Source organism: Cyprinodon tularosa, unplaced genomic scaffold (assembly GCF_016077235.1).
Source record: "Cyprinodon tularosa strain WSP-4 unplaced genomic scaffold, ASM1607723v1 ctg279, whole genome shotgun sequence".
Taxonomy (NCBI): Eukaryota; Metazoa; Chordata; class Actinopteri; order Cyprinodontiformes; family Cyprinodontidae; genus Cyprinodon; species Cyprinodon tularosa.
The window spans coordinates 817,496-835,239 of NW_024038984.1; the positions used below are offsets into that span (position 1 = coordinate 817,496).

Genomic DNA, 17,744 nt, shown 5'->3' on the forward strand with positions numbered 1-17,744 from the left:
TTGTCCAAAAAAAAAAAAAACAATAAAAATTTCACAGCAACCACTGTTCAAAATGACTTAAGCAGCTCTGGTCGGATGTGCGATTAGATGGTCAAAGACGCTGACATTAGTTAAATTTAAAAATACTTGAACAACCCCCCCCACTTCTGAAATCCAAATTTGGTCCATGCATGCAGTGACAATGGAGAGAGAAAACTCCTTTTTAACAGGAGTAAGCCTCCAGAGGAGCAAGGCTCAGTGAGCATATGCAAGGTTATACCAATGGTAAAGCATGGTAGTGGAAGCATCATGAAGGCAGGACGTTTATTATTAATAGAGATCACTGATGAGACAAAATACAAATAAATCCATTCTTTATTCTTATAAACTTTTCTGATTTTTTTATTATTATTTTTTTGCTTACAGATAATAAAACGCATCCTTTAGCAGAGACTAATTTAATCACCCTTGGATAAAATGACAAAATACAAAAGAGCTGGATCAATGAAATAAGAGTTGTGATTTGAGTTGATTTTTTTGTTTGCAAAAAGACACATTTTGAACAAGTCCAAAAGACAGTATTTTCTTTTATGAAAGTATGAAAGCATTACAGATACATTTTGTCAGTTCATTCTGCTCTTTTCTACCACCTGCCTTTTTAATGCTTTGTTTTCATCCCCATTTAAAGTTAAATGGAAGCTGCATTTACGCTTTTGACTATTCAGAGCAAGATGAATACTCTAGTCAGGTATTTGCTGGGTTCAGACTGATGTCCACATGCTGACCCACTTGTATAACTTTGAAGGGGGTGAATTGTTAAAATCAGCGGATCGCCTCCCTCTGCTGCCCCTCTGCTTCAGCGTAGCTCCCCCCTCTCTCTCTCCCTCTCTCTCCCTTCCTCTCCGTCTCTCCATCTCTCTCTCCTCCGCCGCTTATCTCTGTGCGCATCGTCAGCACTAGTTTGGAGTCAAATCTGACAGCCGCTGCTTTGCCCGCTCCATCCACCGGTTCTCCTTTAACTCTCCGGCGGCTGTCCCAGCTCCTTTAAAGAGGTATAACCTCCAATTATTTACCTTAAAACACGTGTTAAGATTGATGTTTTCTTTAGAACAATAATAATCGGGCTGACCTGAATTTGCTTGTCTCCCTTCATAGCTCGCACAGTCGGGACTGTGGGAGCGCATCGGACCGCTGTGATCAACTTGGGGCGCAGAAAGAGCAGGGAAACTCCTCGGGATTCTCCGTACATCGAGCGCTGATCTGGATGTTGTGGTGAGAACACTTTGTTGCATTAAAGTTGTTTTTATTATACATCTTTAAAGCACAGATTTGTACATTTTTAACCAGGTAATAACATGTGTACGCCAAATGATCCCAGTGCGTCTTTTTTCTTTTTTATTGATCACATATAAACTATTTACTGTTGTTGTTTAATGTACAAATGTTGAAGCGTCAGAGCAATATTTCCTCTCCTCCTTTCAAACCCCCTTTTTTAAGACGAGACCCCCCCCCCCCCCCACACACACACACACACACACACACACACACAAACACACACACTTAGTTGCCGCTTATTATTCATGTAAATTAAACGTGGCCACTTGTGACAGTTCAGTTGTCAGCATTCCCATCACGGAGCGCGATGAGGATCAAATAATACCCTCCGGATTGTGGGAGAAAAGGGGGAGATTAGGTGAGAGGAAAGAGGACTGTGAGAAGAAACATTTGAGGAATCCCTCAGGATAGCGCTGCTTTCTCTCTCTTCTTAATTGGAAGGGTTTTATTATTCTTTTATGTCTCTACAATGATCATATTATCTAATGATGTTTTATAGGCTCTTTTTTTTTATATACTCTTTGTGTCAGTGCCATTACCCATTGTGTGTGCTGACACACTCCTGGCTATGCTGAAAGAAAGCATCCAACGGGCCATTTGCTGCTTTTTATTATCATGTTTATCAATTAAACTTGTCTCTAATGGAGATCTCACACTTCCTCCAATATAAAACATTACTCTCCCACACACCATCCGTTAGCATCTCACCTCCCACATAGCCACACTTGCTGTCCGCAGCCGATTATCTGGTGAGATGCCACCATTTGAGCAAATAGAGTGGCTACTTAATGTGGTGACTTCTGGATCAGGGGGGGCCGGGCACAACTGAGGGCTGCTTAAATGGTTCATAAGCGGTATCATCAAGGGTAAATCAAGAGGCCAGTGAGGACCAGATAAAGTGCCCTGTGGAGGTCTTCTGAGCAGTTTGCTGATGCGTTTTATTGCTTAATTACAGAATGGTGCTGTCACTCCAAATGTGTGTGTATCAGTGTGGGTGTGTGAGACAACTTTGCTCACTCGTGTGTGGACGTATAGGAATGAGCGAGCAAAAAGAGGAAAAGAACAGAGAGGGATTATGCTAACTCAAAGTTCTGAAAGAAGGCCGTGCTCTGGTGAGTTGTTTTTAAGTCACAGTCTGCAGGAACACAAAGATTTTTGTAGAATTGAAATTTAAACAAAGAAAAGATTATTGTTATCATACCATCAAAAAATGGTCTTAAAACTGCTAAAATTATCCTTCATAGTTGTTCTAAGCTTTTAGTGGGATGCCACTGTGGTTTGCAGATGCTCCATGCAGCCGAAACTTATGTTTCGGCTGCATGGAGCATAAGTTGGTGTAAAACTGCCCCTCCCCAACCTGTTGCTGTCCACTGCCTACAGTTCTCTACACCAATGACCTACATGCTGTGCTACTAGATGCTAATAGTAGTAGTATTATTTGCAAATCTTAGAATAAGGATATAATTGTGACTACGATTTTTTTCTACCTTATTCTGATTTCTAGAATGTGCTTAAAATATGGAGCTTGGAAATCATCAAAATTTAAGGTTATGATATAATACGGTGCAATCCTGGACAAGGCATGTAACATCTCCCAACCAGCAAGACAAGGGGGAGGGGCATCTTGTCATATACTTCAGAAAGTTCTTAGACAATGGCACTTATGATCCCCAGACAATATGAAAATCCACTATGGCCTTCATACAATGTGATACTCTACCTGATACTTAGAATACACTTATTGTGCTGCTAGTCAGTGTATGAAAGGGTTAGTAATTTAAAGCAGTATTAAGCTCTTTGCAATTGATAATGTGCTATTAAAGCACAGGTTGTTTACCATATAATAATGGCAGTTAGATACAGTATCACTTTGTTACTTATATGCATCTGTGGTACATACAATTTATTCTCAGGCAAAGAGAGGTTGGAATTTTTAAAAACCTTTTCTAGCCTTACATAGGGTCCACTGCTCCTGCATTTATGTAAGCAGTATTTAAATGTCACAGGAATGAGGCAATGACATCATTACTTTATTCCAAGGAACACTAAGGAGACGCTCTGTCTGTGCTGATGAAGATCTATTCAAGCCAACATGCAGAATTTTTGAACTCATGACATCCTGATGTAATCTCTAACAACAAAAGATATAAATGTTGGTGAAAAACTTACCTGCATTCATGAAACATTACATTTTTATACTCATATGGTTGGTTGATTGGAAAATATTTCATACTAACAGAATTAAACAAGATGTTGATTTCAGTTAGAATTTTGATTATCCTGTCCTGGTTCATTTCTATGTTGGTAATTCTCAACCTTTTGCTCCAATACAACACATTTGGAAATCAGCAACCACATACTTACCCTGTTTCACAGACACACACACCCACCTACACACACACACATATATATATATATATATATATATATATATATATATATATATATATATATATATATATATATATATATATATATATATATATATATATATATATATATATATATATAAACTGTTTTCTCACCCCTCGTGGGGTAGTATGTGTCATCCTCAAGCTCGGGTCCTCTACCAGAGGCCTGGGAGTTTGAGGGTTCTTCTGCGCAGTATCTTAGCTGTTCCTAGGACTGCGCTCTTCTGGACAGAGACCTCTGATGTTTTACCTGGAATCTGCTGTAGCCACTCTCCCAGTTTGGGGGTCACAGCCCCCAGTGCTCCAATTACCACTGGCACCACTGCTGCTCTTACTTTCCACATCTATTCTAGCTCCTCCTTCAGTCCTTGGTATTTCTCAAGCTTCTCGTGTTCTTTCTTCTTGATGTTGCTGTCGCTTGGGATTGCCACATCTATCACTACTGCCTTCTTCTGCTGTTTGTCGATCAACACAGATATATATATATATATATATATATATATATATATATATATATATATATATATATATATATATATATATATATATATATATATATAATATATATATCTTTTAAAATTTTAATAAAATTACTTCTCTAAGTGGAGTGCTCTCTCACCTAAAGGCATGTTTTAGAGTCACTATACTCGATTATGAAGATTATTTCAATAATTGATTAACCACGAATAATCTGATTCATTGTTTCAGTAGTAATAATACAAATGAGGTTATTCATGTCTTAAAAAGTACATTGCTGGACATTTGTGCAGTCTTGCAATAGTACAATTAAGCTGAATGCTTTTCGCATGTGGCCGCCTCATTTGGAACTATCTCACCTACCTTGAGGCCATCTTTGCGGCCGTCCGCCTTTTTTTTCATTCATGCTGAGCTTATTGTTGAAAAATACTTATCTGCCAAACTTGCCAAAAACAGCTTAGCAATAACACTGCCATTGTAACATTTTTGTGTTGTTGACCAACCATTTTTATAGGGGTTCTTCCAGCGCCACTACAGGCGAGGGTATAAACAGGTGGATCCAAAGGTTTGTTTCAGTTTGAAAAAAATGTCTTGTGAATGCAAGCCGCACCAGATGAGAATAGTAACAATGATGCAATTTGTGTCCCCAATGAATCCGAATAAACCAGACTATCAGGTGGGAAAACAACCATGATCCAATTTAGATGTACTTAGGACATACTTTTTGAAACACAAGCCACTCATTATTCTTTTTTAAGGCAACCCTGTTTGAAACTAAAATTGATGAGCATCAAGCAGTTTGACTGTGTTTGATTTAAATATGTATGTTTATACTGTAAAATGAGTGTATTTTTATTCAGTTCCTGATGCAAGCCCACGCCGGGTAATGAGACAGCTAAAGCAGTGACAAAATCTTGGCAATATTTTGCTCCGGTGTCTGAAAGATGTCGGACAGCAGCTGAGCTTCTTCTGCCCTGTCCTTCTGTTTAGCTTCTTGCAGTGTGGAAAAAATCAAATGAAAATATGTGAAGAGATGATATATTTCAAGCAGGCATCATAATGAATGAAAGAAAAAAAACATTTAGAAGGTGTCCGGCCTCTTTTCCCCTTGATTTACCTCCTGCACTCTGTTTTGATGAGTCTCAGTCAGGGAATCAGTGCAGATGTTTCAGCAGAAAATTTGAGCCTTGTCGTGTGGATGTGGACGTGCAATCATGCCATAAAGCAATCATTTAGCTTTAGTAGCCCCCATTGGGTTTTCTTGTCATGTGTAAACATGAGATGTATCTTCAACGATGAGCTGATGTTGTGTCATGGCAGTGCAGATGAAATTGTTGACATAGTATTTATAAGCCCCATTAACAACAGCTTTAATACTGTTTATCTAGACACACTACCCAAGCTGATTAGGTTTAATCATCTGGCCGACTGAAGAAATAAACTTTTACACTTAGTACTTTAGGGGCACAATTTCAGAGCATTTGGGCAGAAAAGATGATCAGTTCAAAATAAACTCATCTCTCAACTGTAAATTATATGTAAAAATCCATAAGTTCCAATCTATAGACCTCTTACAGTAAAATTCCTCAGAGGTTCAAAGCAGAGGCCGTCCCAAAACATACTGCCCAAGAAGACCTTCTCTATTTTCTATCAGTTAAAAGAAGTTTACCTCGTTGTAATAAGAAAGGGTTTAAATAGAAACAAAAATGAATGGATGATTAATAAGGAAGTCTCACCAATACAGTCCCCCACCATGGTTGGTATCAATGAGAAATTGACAGACAGACAAATAGTTTGTTAGTAGGGCTGGGTAAAAAAATCGATTTAATCGATTATGAATCTATTCCTTTACATTTTTGCAAAATCGATGTCTTGGGAATGAGATTGATTAGTACATGACGTTCACATTCAAATGCAGGAAAGATGCACTCAAGATTACTTCAAGCCAGACAGCTGCAAATATAGCCAATAGGTTGATTGAAGACATTAACAAATGGAGGCTGACCAGCAAACACCCTGTAGTTGTGAAGACAACGCTGCAAATATGGTTTGTGCAGTGGATATAATGCAGCTCATGCATGTCTGAGAGAGTGAGGCTTCACTTTTTCACTTTTCACAAACAAGTTTGCACTTATGAGACAGTTTTGTTCACATCTCAAGTTTAAACTATCTGGTTTAAAGGGTTTGCGCTTTGTGTTTAATATGACAGAAAAAAATTAAATACATGAGTATTTTGAAACACATGTGAACCACTTTCATTATTGTAAAAACAGATTTAATCGAAATTAATCAATTTAGAACTTTATTAATCAAAATCGAATCGATTCAGGACTTTGACGAAAATACCCAGCCCTATTTCTTAGTGTTTTGATGATGCCTCGATTGGCTTGGCTGTTGGTGCCGATGCTTATTTAGTTAGGATGCAATTCTATTCTAGAATGCTATTCTATCTTGAACAGATATTTTAAAAGTTTGATAAATCTGAAGCCTTTGATTTGGTTGTGGAAAAAATAAGATTAATAATTTTTGGAACCTTTATTTTTTGGATTTAGAACTGTTATTAACGTTTCTAAAAATTGAGATTCAAAATGTATTGCTAACATTTCATCTGACCTGATCAAATGCCATTTTTGTCCTAGATTTATTGTTCTGATCCTATAATTCATCACTTCTCACCTTAAAATATGTCTTGCTATTTATTTCGTACACTGTTAAATTTGCCACATAAGTTGATTTCCATGTGTCAGCGATGTTACATTAATGTGATAAACAAAAACAAAAAACTGTTGTTTAAATTATACTATAACAAAGGCGATTGCACCGTGCTGTCTACAATGGTTTCATACCCATAAAGGTAAATCTATAGGGGAAAAAAAATCTGCTGAAAATGCTGGAGCTCTTTAACAATTGGGTCTGAGCGCTGCAGCTGCAAATTTTTTCCTCTGTCTGACACCGGACATAGATAACACTCTAGCTAAGCAAAGCAAGAGTACTAAAACAGCAGAGGCACTTTTTTATTTCTCTGGAGATGTAATATGTAGGAAGAAATTAGAGAAAGGTAAATTAAGGGTATCTATTTAAACCTCTTTAGAGTCTGGGACAATCTATGACTTTCCAAATAAAAAGGACATCTTAGGCAAATGTCAACTGTTGTGAAAAATACCTGCATTTTATTGGATTAAATGATAAAAATCATGCGTTTAGTATAAGCTCACTTTTACTGTTGGGAATATTTCTTATAGAAGCCTACATTGGACAGAAATGGAGTCCCCTTTCCAATTCTTTCCCTGTTTTTGCTCCTTTTCCTCATTGAAATCTTCATAAATCCAATATAATTTAACTGTCAGCTGCTGCTTACTGGTATTATGGGGGAAAAGTTTTCAAAGAATTCTGGCCTCGTAAAAAAAGACATTTCTCTATTAACTTGATTGTTGTTTGTTCCTTATTTGGTGGTCATGACTGCTAATAAGTACATGTGATGTCCGCAATCTTGTTTACATTCATGTGGGGCAATTCTGGCCCACTTTTATTTATAATTTATACTTAGAATTGTTTTATTGAATCAAATGGTGCGGTTATCGAATATAAACATCCTGCTAGGTCATTTCACAGCATCTTAATCAGGTTTAAGACTTTGACTAGGCCTTTTCAAAACGTTTCTTTAGCTGTTAAGAGGTGGACTGGCCATTATGCTTTTGAACCCTTTCCTGTTGCATTACAAGTGATGTCAAGCTTAAAGGAGAAGTTCGGTTTTTAACACTTTAAGCCAATTTTCTGTAGTGTCCAGGATGAAATCGAATGATCGACACCAAAATTTTGACAATTGGTCCTGTCTCTGCTTTTTGGCTCATTTAGAATCCACCTCTGGCTGCTTCAGAATGGCTTCCATAGAGCATGTCCGATAATGTCCTTAAAACAACCTTAAACGTTCTTTTTTTTAAATATGCTACTCACCGGGTCGTCAGCGCTGTTCAATGACGTTCCAAAAAAAGTTTCGTGAAGAAAAAACGTTCCTGTAGTGTTTTATTTAGCATTTTGTAAATCCCATTGAGTTCTGTTGGAATAGTCAATATTCCGCTGCCACCGGAAACGGAAATGGGGCCTGTTTACACAGTTGTAGTCTTTTCGCTTCACTCTGTGTACTCCGACGTCGAGGTGCTAACGTCTCTGTTAAACACTTTAAAAAACTCTGAAAATGGAATACGAAAGGTGGATTCTTGATTCTCGACGTCGGAGTACACAGAGTGCAGCGAAAAGACTACAACTGTGTAAACAGGCCCCATTTCCGTTTCCGGTGGCAGCGGAATATTGACTATTCCTACAGAACTCAATGGGATTTACAAAATGCTAAATAAAACACTACAGGAACGTTTTTTCTTCACGAAACTTTTTTTGGAACGTCATTGAACAGCGCTGACGACCCGGTGAGTAGCATATTTAAAAAAAAGAACGTTTAAGGTTGTTTTAAGGACATTATCGGACATGCTCTATGCTAGCCATTCTAAAGCAGCCAGGGGGTGATTCTAAATGAGCCAAAAAGCAGAGACAGGACCAATTGTCAAAATTTTGGTGTCGATCATTCGATTTCATCCTGGACACTACAGAAAATTGGCTTAAAGTGTTAAAAACCGAACTTCTCCTTTAAGGTCCCCATAAGGATTTTTTTGAAAGCGAGCAGATCCATGAGAAAAACAGAAAAGCCTTTCCAAAATAATCTAACTACCACCACTATGTTTGACTTACTAAAAGTCCATCAACATTATATTTTCATTGAAGTTGCACTATTGGAGCAATTTTGAAAGGCTGGCCACCCCTAGAAGGTGATGGTTTTTTTGTGAATATGAGATTAATTTGAGGATAAGGGGTTTCTCTGTGGTTTGGAGATGTTTCAAAAGCTTGAGATATCAAGTTATGTTTCAAGAGTGAAAGACCGTTAAAGGCCAGTATTTAAGTAATGTTTGGATTTAACAGATTTGGCAGTTATCTGGACTTTGTGTGGTTTGTAAAACGGAACGAGAGAAATGGGGTTAACAAGTGGATGTACCTAATTTATATATATCCTGGTTGATTTTGGATGTATTTTCCCCCCAATATTTGAGACCATAACTTGAAAACTTTTATATTTACTTGTGTTACTCCACCCATCCATCCATTTTCCATCACGCTTTTCCATGCCGGGGTTGAGAGGGGTGCGTGTGCCTATCTCCAACTGTCTACGGGTGAGGGGCGGGGTACACCCTGGACAGGTTGCCAGTCTATCGCAGGGCAACACAGAGGCAAACAGGACAAACAACAATTCACACACACTCACACCTAAGGAGAATTAACCTAACAGTCAGGTTTTTAGACTGTTACCCAGAGGAGTACCCGGAGAGAACCCACGCATGCACAGGGAGAACAATACAAACTCTATGTAGAAAGACCCCAGGCCGGGAATCGAACCCGGAACATTCTTGCTGCAATGCAACAGCCCCTCATGTTGCATAAAATCTAATTAAGATTGATCAAATTTTACAAGAAAATGGAAAAACTGTACAGATGTGTAAGGAAGCGAATATATATAAACAAGACAGCATAATTAAAAAGTGACATTTCTCTTCCTAATGTCTGTAACCTTCAGATGTGAATCTCAAGCATAGAAGTCCTTTATGGAGTTGTTGTTTTTTTTTCTTCTGGCAGGTGCATGACTTCATTGTGATAATGGTGTTCCACTGCTGCAGTCAGGGATAGGATGCTGCTACGTCTTACATCAGAATAAGATTAAAAGCCCTTTCTTTTCCTGAGTGCTCCTCATTCTGTCAGCTTTGTATCTTGAACAGACACAAACACCTGCTTAAAGAGCTTTTGCGAGATGTAGACAAGTTGAGTGTCTCTTACTTGAGCGAATAGCTGTTATTCTATTAAGTGTCTTTGTTAAGATGGTGGGTTGGCAGGCATCTGAACTTGACAGTCCATGCAAAATGGACATGGCATTTGAAACAAATCAAATTTTTTTTCTTAATGTGACAGATTGTTTTTCTGTAATTTGTTGTTTTTCCCCAGTTGTTTTTTTTCTTTTTTTTAAACCTCAAAGATGCTCACTTGATAATTTCTATGTACTCTCTCGTAGAACGCAAGCAGATAAGACGTATATAGGATCTCTAAACCACAGAGTTAAAGTCCTGGCTGCTGACACAATTAGTCAAAAACCTTATTGTTTCTTGCAGCTATCCTCCCATTCTGTCAAACGCTACATGGCCTCGGGTTTAAAAATAGCTCAACACAAACACAAACACAGTTTTAGCAGGGACAGCCCCGGTGTGCTGGCACTGAACAGAAGAGGTGGTGATAACAAGGTTGAAGTTAGTTGGAATTTTCGCCGCACCTCAAAACTCCTTACACCCTTTTCCAAAACCTGATTCATCTTAAAATGAAATGTTTTTCCAAGAGTGTGTTTAAAAAGACAAACTCTCTTTTCCCCTCTTCTTCTGCCAGATACAGTTGAGCTAAAGCTCCTTCTGCACACACACACTCATCCGTCTGATACTCTCATACGCTCACACACTTTCTGCTTCACACCCCTTGTTCTCTCACATCTCTCTCCTCTCTCCTCCCCTGGCACCTCAATGTGTTTCTCTTTAATTGAGATGCATTTCAATGTGGTGCAAATTAGCTTTCTGCAGCTCAAGTCTTAACTTGCAACGTATATAGGCGTGCGTACGCCCAGGCTGGGTGCACGCGTGTGTGTTACAGAGAGGAGAATTCCCATAGTTAAAAAAAAAGGTGCTACCTTCCTGTTCGTTTCACTGTCTTCTCCTCTGATGCCTCATCTCTCCCACAAACTTATATTTTTAGCATGGTATTAAAAGAAAAGATTGGCTGCTTTGGACTCCTTTAGCTTGTGTCCGTTGGCTGATAAATTCACTTGGCTATTGTGTGGATTTGAATTCTGATCTGAGTCTAGGAGAAACGACAATATGCTCCAGCTCATTAGGGAGAGGGATAGAAGTAAGGAGGGTCAGGAAGGTCACAAAGATACTGTTATGCAACCCAGTCCTGACTCTTTCCTGATCTGCTGCCATCATCCTAACGGTTAAAGCTCATTGCTTTTAGGGCGCACCTCGGCCAAGCACAGGTAGGGATGCTTGACATGGAACAGCACCTCCTAATCTGCACTGTTATTATATAATGTTTGCAACCCCTGAGTTAACCACAGATACAACCTCTGATATAGGTAAAAATGTGAAATTGTACTTTGGCTTCTAGGAAAAGTTGACACTCCTCATGTCCCCATCTTATTTCTGGCTAGCTTTGCACTTTAAAAAGAAGCTCTTTCTGGCAGTTAGTTAAATGTGTGCATGGAAGATTTCCTTTGGGCTTGTCTTCCAGGTAAGAGCAGCTTGCTAACACATGTGAAAAATAACACCTGACATTATTAAAATGCAGCTAAAATCAGATCTAGATTAGCATATTCTATTCCTGCTTATTTTTAGATTGTTAAATTTAAAAGGTTGAGTTGATCTGAGTTTCTACCTTTCCTTTTAGTTTTCAAAAGACATGATACAATTCCTTAATATAAACAGGTTTTAATACCAAAAAATATTTGTATTGCCTGACATTGTTTGTAAATGTAGTTTAGGGCAGAAACAATGAATTAGATTATTCGTATCGATTATTGAAATAATTGTCAACTAATTCAGTAATTGATTAATTGTTAACTATATAGAGAAACTAAAACATGCCTTTAGCCGACAGAGCAACCTATAGAGCAGTAAATAAATAAATAAATAACCATTATGCATTTAAGGTAAAAAAAAAAAAAAAAAATGTCAATATGCTCTATTCAGAATTCCTCAAGTTGAAAAGTTTTGTTTCACCTGGTTTAATTTAGTAAAAGTCTTCTTCAAGGAATATTTGGCTATCTGATTATTAATCAGTTAATAGGAAAAATAATCGACAGATTAATCAATTTGCAAAATTATTGTTAGTTGCAGCCCTACTGTAGTTACTTTAATACAAATAGTGGTGGACATCCTTTAGATTCCACACCATGAAAAGAGCATTTCCAAAACATCCAAAATAACCATTTTTTGGAAGAATGAAGGAACTTTCTTTAAGCCAGCTGACATGCAGTGCACATTAAGTTTCAGTGGAGAGGCAGCCCTTCTCTACCCAATGCTAAGTGCAGCCTTGAGCCCCCTCCAGAGATCCCCTTAGTTTTTTTTTAATTATTATTCAATCTGCTTTAAAACAACAGGAAAAACTTTCTGTCTCCATACCTGTTTCAAAGCATGCATTCTGCAACTGTTTGGTTTCAGCTCCATTATGTTTTTTTTTTTTTTTTATGACTATCTTAAATAAATAACTAAAAAATCTCCATATGTTCCTGTTCCTCAAAAAAGGCAGATACTGTTGTCAAAGCAGATGTAAATCCTGCACGCTTAGTTCCACCAGGCTGCAAGTTAAAGGCTATCATCCTGCTTTAAAAGGATACCTCCACTTCAGACTCTACTGGTTTCTCTTTCTGTGGTGCTGCTGTGGTGCTGCTGTCGTCGTCCTTGCCACCCACTCCGACCACAACATGATGCTGCTACCACCACCTTTCACTAGGGCAATAGATGGTCTAGGGGACTTTGTAGTGTTATTTTTTTTAACAGCTGAAAGGCAAAAAGTAAAAATGGGCTTTTCTCTAAGCAGAGCAGAGCAGAGCACTATTATTCTCTATCAAACCCAAAAGACCCTTACAGAACACCAGGATCTATACTGAAAGCTCCAAATTAATCTTTTTACTATATAGTTTACTTCTATATGAAACTATTTCCAAAGTATTTTCCTTAGGAAATAATTGTCACAGTGACAGGGATCATTCTTAATCCATCTAACATTTCTTAGAATTTTATCCATTTGAAAAATTGGGAGTGTTGGGTGCGTGGCGGCATAGTGGTTAGGGCATACAGCTCGGAATCCTGAGGTTCTGAGATCAAGTCCCACTGCCACACACTGCCACTCTGGGTCCCTGAGCAAAGACCTTTAAACTCCACACTGCTCCCCAAGGGGATGGGTTAAATGCAGAGAGTTAGCTTCTTTGCTCTGTACTTGTGACAGTGTAATGACAACAAAAAAGCTGGGGGGAAAAAATAGCAACAACAACATGCCCATCTTTTAGTTTCACCTTACAACACTACACTAATTTGTGTTGGTCTATCAAATTACATACATTGTTTGTGGTTGTAATTGATAAAATGTAAATTAATTTTATTGACGTAAACACTTTTGCAGGACACTACTTGTTCATTACTAGTACACAGGAAATCACGTCTGCTCCATTTACACATTTGTATAGTGTTTAAAGTATTGTGTGGTGTTTCTTAATCCCTACCTTCAGTTGTTTTACTGCCAAACAAGTAAAGACAACCAATAACCCACAAAGGTTTGGATTGGAATGATGATCGCTTCATAGAGACTTAAAAATGCTCAAGTGTGGTGGTTCCAAAACACATCCATGGAGCCTGATCTGGTAAAACTTTGAAACAGTCGACATGGCTTTCTCGGTTGGCAAATTTTAGGGCGATATGAGGCTCCTAGTCTCATGCCACTTTTGTGTGCGAGAACACACGAGTGTGTGAGAGAAAGAGAGAGCAAGGAGTCATTTGGGAGAGTGATGCTGACAGTAGGGTGACCTTGGGGCTCCCAGTCTTCCTCCTGTCGATGAAAGAAATGACTTAGTGCCTCTCTTCCCGCCCATGATGGCTCATTTATTATCATTAGGCACATAGTCAAAAGATGCTGTGCAGACCCTCAAGATGAAGCAAAGTCTGTGTTGCTGTGTATGGCTGTTCTTTGTGTGTGGAGCTGAGAGTGACAGACCACAGGACAGAAACGGAGAGGGAAACCTTATCTCTTATGATAAGTGCTTCATGTCTGAGCATATGTGTTTGTCAGCCAGTGTTTGTCACAGGTGCACTCGGCTTCGCGTTGGCTCGCGTTTGGAGTGTTTATCCATATTTTGACAGCAGACATGCCGACTGTCTGCCTGCATCTGCCTCTGAGCTGCACCTCTCTGCCTGCTCTTCGCGCCTCCGGCCGAACCCTGCGTCACCTCGGCCAGCTACTGAGCGACATCGGTGGTATATGGCTACATCAGGGGCGGCCTCCGAGCTATCGTTTCTCAGCATGATGGATGGAGACTTCTGCAGGCCAGTCAATACCCAATCTGAGCCCCACTGTCCTGATTTAAGATACAGCAGAACCCAGGTGACACAGTCAGAGGCATGCCACTTTAATCACTCTGAGCATCAACTCTCTGCCTCTAAGATTGGTGTGTGGATGGGACAGCGTGTAGATGTGTGTGTCTATGTGTGTGAGGCTGTATTATTATCTCACTCAGTCAAGCAGTGCTGTAATCACACAGCGATCGGCAAGTGCTTGCACTTCTGACAGAGTTAACATTTCTTTATAATGTAAAGGTGCTGACATAAATAACGTACGGGAGGGAAGATTTATGTTATGAGTTGCTGCAATTGTACCAGAAAACATACATTATCCAAAGGGTAATAAAATTTGCAGTGAGCCGAATGTGAGCAGAATGTTCCTGTGCTGTAAATGCCTCCAACGAAACTTCTTCATGTGCTTCAGAGTACCTTAAAATGGGCAAAAAGTTGTTTTCTAAAAGTTCAAATCATCACAGGGTTGAAGGATGACATCTTATTTAGCTGTGCTTACAAAATCTGTAACTCTATGTTAAAAGAAAACCTTAAAAGGAAAAGAAAATTTACTTAAATTATTATAAAATCCAATCAAGAAAAAGATACTTGGAATAATTTACCTCAATATAGAATTGGAGTCTTTCCATCATGCCAGATCAGTCAGCTCCTGCAGAGCAGGTGGTGGCAAATAGTCCAAAGAGTAGTCTAAGTTTGAAGTGAAGGTATGCTGATATAGCAATATTTTTGGGAAATACTGGCAGGTTTTTTGGGTTTTTTTCTCGGCACTCTCCGATTGATAATTGATAGTTATGTAATTATCAATTCCTTAGTGCATTCAACAACCATGCCTTGCTATCACATGAAGCACATGCATTTCTGCTCCATCAGTGTGCTGTCCATTGGATATGTTTGATTTCTTAACTGTTGGCTTTGCTCCCGAAAAAAATTATGGGAATTTTCTTCGGGATTTTTATAATATGGTTTAAAAGTAAACAAATTAATAAAAGTTTATTACCTCTCTATTTTATAGAGTATTACAAGTATAACAGGCTGAGATCAACTGGTTAATTAATTGAGCTTTTGCCTCCGGCAGCAATGCTGCCTTCAGACACTTAACAGACATGGTGCTCATAGCTTACTAACTGTATTTTTGACACTGTTTTCTCAGCAAAAGGATTGTAATAGCATTTTCTTCATACAGCTGTACAGTACAGGGCAACGATGAGGTGGGAGGCCAAAGTTTGTTTTGTCTTTGTTTCACACTACCTTAAAACCCTTTTGATTAAATAGGAATATCGATTATGTTGGCAACTCAGAGATCATGTCAAGTGAAGATGGTGTCTCTGTACTACATTGATGCCATTGTTCAAAGTTCTAATGGTAATTAATATTATTATTAAAAATGGAAAATTTTCTGAATAATATTTTGAACTTGATGGAGGTGTAGTACTATTTTAATTTTTCAGCTCTGTTTATTTATAGGGATGATAGGTAACAGTTACTGCCATCTAGCGGTGAAATGGGGGGTATTTCACTCAAACGAACAATGAACCTGAGCACATCATTGCCTCAAACATGTATTGAGACTGTGTGTATAAAAGCCTCAACATTGCATATGTAACCATGTCATCCGATGTGAAGTCTCTACAAGCTGTCATAAAACGGGACAGAAGGACCCAGTATTCAAGGTGAGACAGTCAGTAGGAAAGTTGGAAATGTTTATTTAAACAAAACAGAACATAACGGAACAGAAACGGGCTGCTGTGGCTCTGTGGACCTGCAGCAACTGCGAGGAAAGGGGGACAGGGCACCGCCCATTCACTGACACTCTCTGGTTTAACAGTTCAGTCAATTCTCTGCGTGTAAGGCAGGATCCATCCGATGGACTGCCGAATGGGATCTAGTGCAGAGCCGTCCAGAGTGTCCCCTATCAGAGCAGCAACCACAGAGCTGACAGGTGACCGACCAAGGTCAGAATCGGACAGTTCTGAAATCCAGGAGTCCTCAGCTCAATGAGGAGTTCAGATCCACACAGGAACAGACAGAAACAGGTTTCCAGGAATTCACAGAGCATTCAGGCAGACTCAGAGTCGAAAGTCAGGGTTCAGATGCAGACGGGCACGCTCAGTGGTTGAGACAACAGAGACAAGACGTTGTTCGAGGATTTCTGCAGGACTTTAAACTGGACTCCTTCTATGAGCCAGGCTTACGGGAATAAAACCGACCCTCCCCGCGTTCCGAACCAAAACCTTGAGGCCTATGCGGAGAAGGGCCAGAACAGGATCAGAAGATGAGACAAACAAAAAAACCTCTCAACCCACTGGCCGCCAGGAACCAGGACATGAACCAGGGCATAAACTAAAATGACAAACAGACAAACGGAAAACAAATAATGATCTGGCATCGATCCCTCGGGGTTATCCGAATATAATGGACCCGACGCAACCGGGAAGAGTTAGTCAGGTGAGTGAAATTAACAATTAAGTTGAGCCATCAGGGCAGATCATGACACAAGCTGGCATTTACTGTGACAAAAATCTCAGTGGCTTTGAAAGGTAATAAACCCACGTAAACCTACAATTTTGTACCAAGATCAGGTTATGTTTTTAGGATCTACTTTTATGGTCTCTATGAAACAAGCAACATACAGTAGTGTAATTACACCAAATGGAGAAAGCTAGCTTTATGCTACCTTAGGCAGGATAGGTCACAGAGAAATATGGTAACTTCATCTTCCCTGTTAATATCTTTATTTTTCATTAGCTCCATCCAGTCGTATATGTCTTGCCCAACGTTTATCCTTGTTTGTTTTTATTCTTTTATTTAAATGTCTAAATTTTTTTGTCTCTTTAATTTTTTTTCCTTTTTGTTTTGGGCAGCCTCAATGAGAATCCCTGTTGAGGTTTGAGCCTCGGTCTATTGAGGTAAGCAGTGAGAAAGTAGAACCCTGATTGGATAACATAACAAAGTATGCCATTTGCAGTGAGGCTAAACCTCTTAGAGGGTCTATGGAGCAGGGGAGGGTTGCAAAGTTGACTGTTTGATGCTGATTGGCCCACATACTCAAGGATTTTTGACTGAGAGTGGCCAGACAGGAAGGAGGTTTTCCTCAGGAGTTGAAAGGGAAAAGTTATCATTCAGTCAGAACAGTCATTTTGTGCTGAACTCTTGCTGTGGATTCTGGAGTTAATTTTTTCAGAGCACTTGACAACAGCTATTTTCACCCTTTTTATAAATATCATAATAATTTTTGCAATTTTCGTTTTAAAACTGCAATTGTGATTTTCACACAATATAATCTAGAAGTAAAAAATATCTTAAGCATCTGCCAGTTAATTCAGGGAAATTAATTTTAACT

The 17,744-nt window shown here is 38.9% G+C and overlaps 1 protein-coding gene across 18 annotated transcripts in view; it reads left to right on the plus strand.

Annotated features, from left to right (window-relative positions):
* Positions 1 to 893: 893 nt before the first annotated feature.
* Positions 894 to 17,744, plus strand: part of LOC119786788 (receptor-type tyrosine-protein phosphatase delta-like) — a 295,024-nt gene continuing 278,173 nt past the window's right edge. For 11 of the 18 annotated variants that reach the window (XM_038290329.1, XM_038290332.1, XM_038290335.1 and 8 more), the window contains exons 1-2: positions 894 to 1,031; positions 1,135 to 1,251. The gene's annotated coding sequence lies outside the window, so the exon portion shown is untranslated. The remainder of the gene's footprint in view (positions 1,032 to 1,134; positions 1,252 to 17,744) is intronic. The other 7 variants (XM_038290338.1, XM_038290342.1, XM_038290341.1 and 4 more) reach the window with 1 other exon arrangement.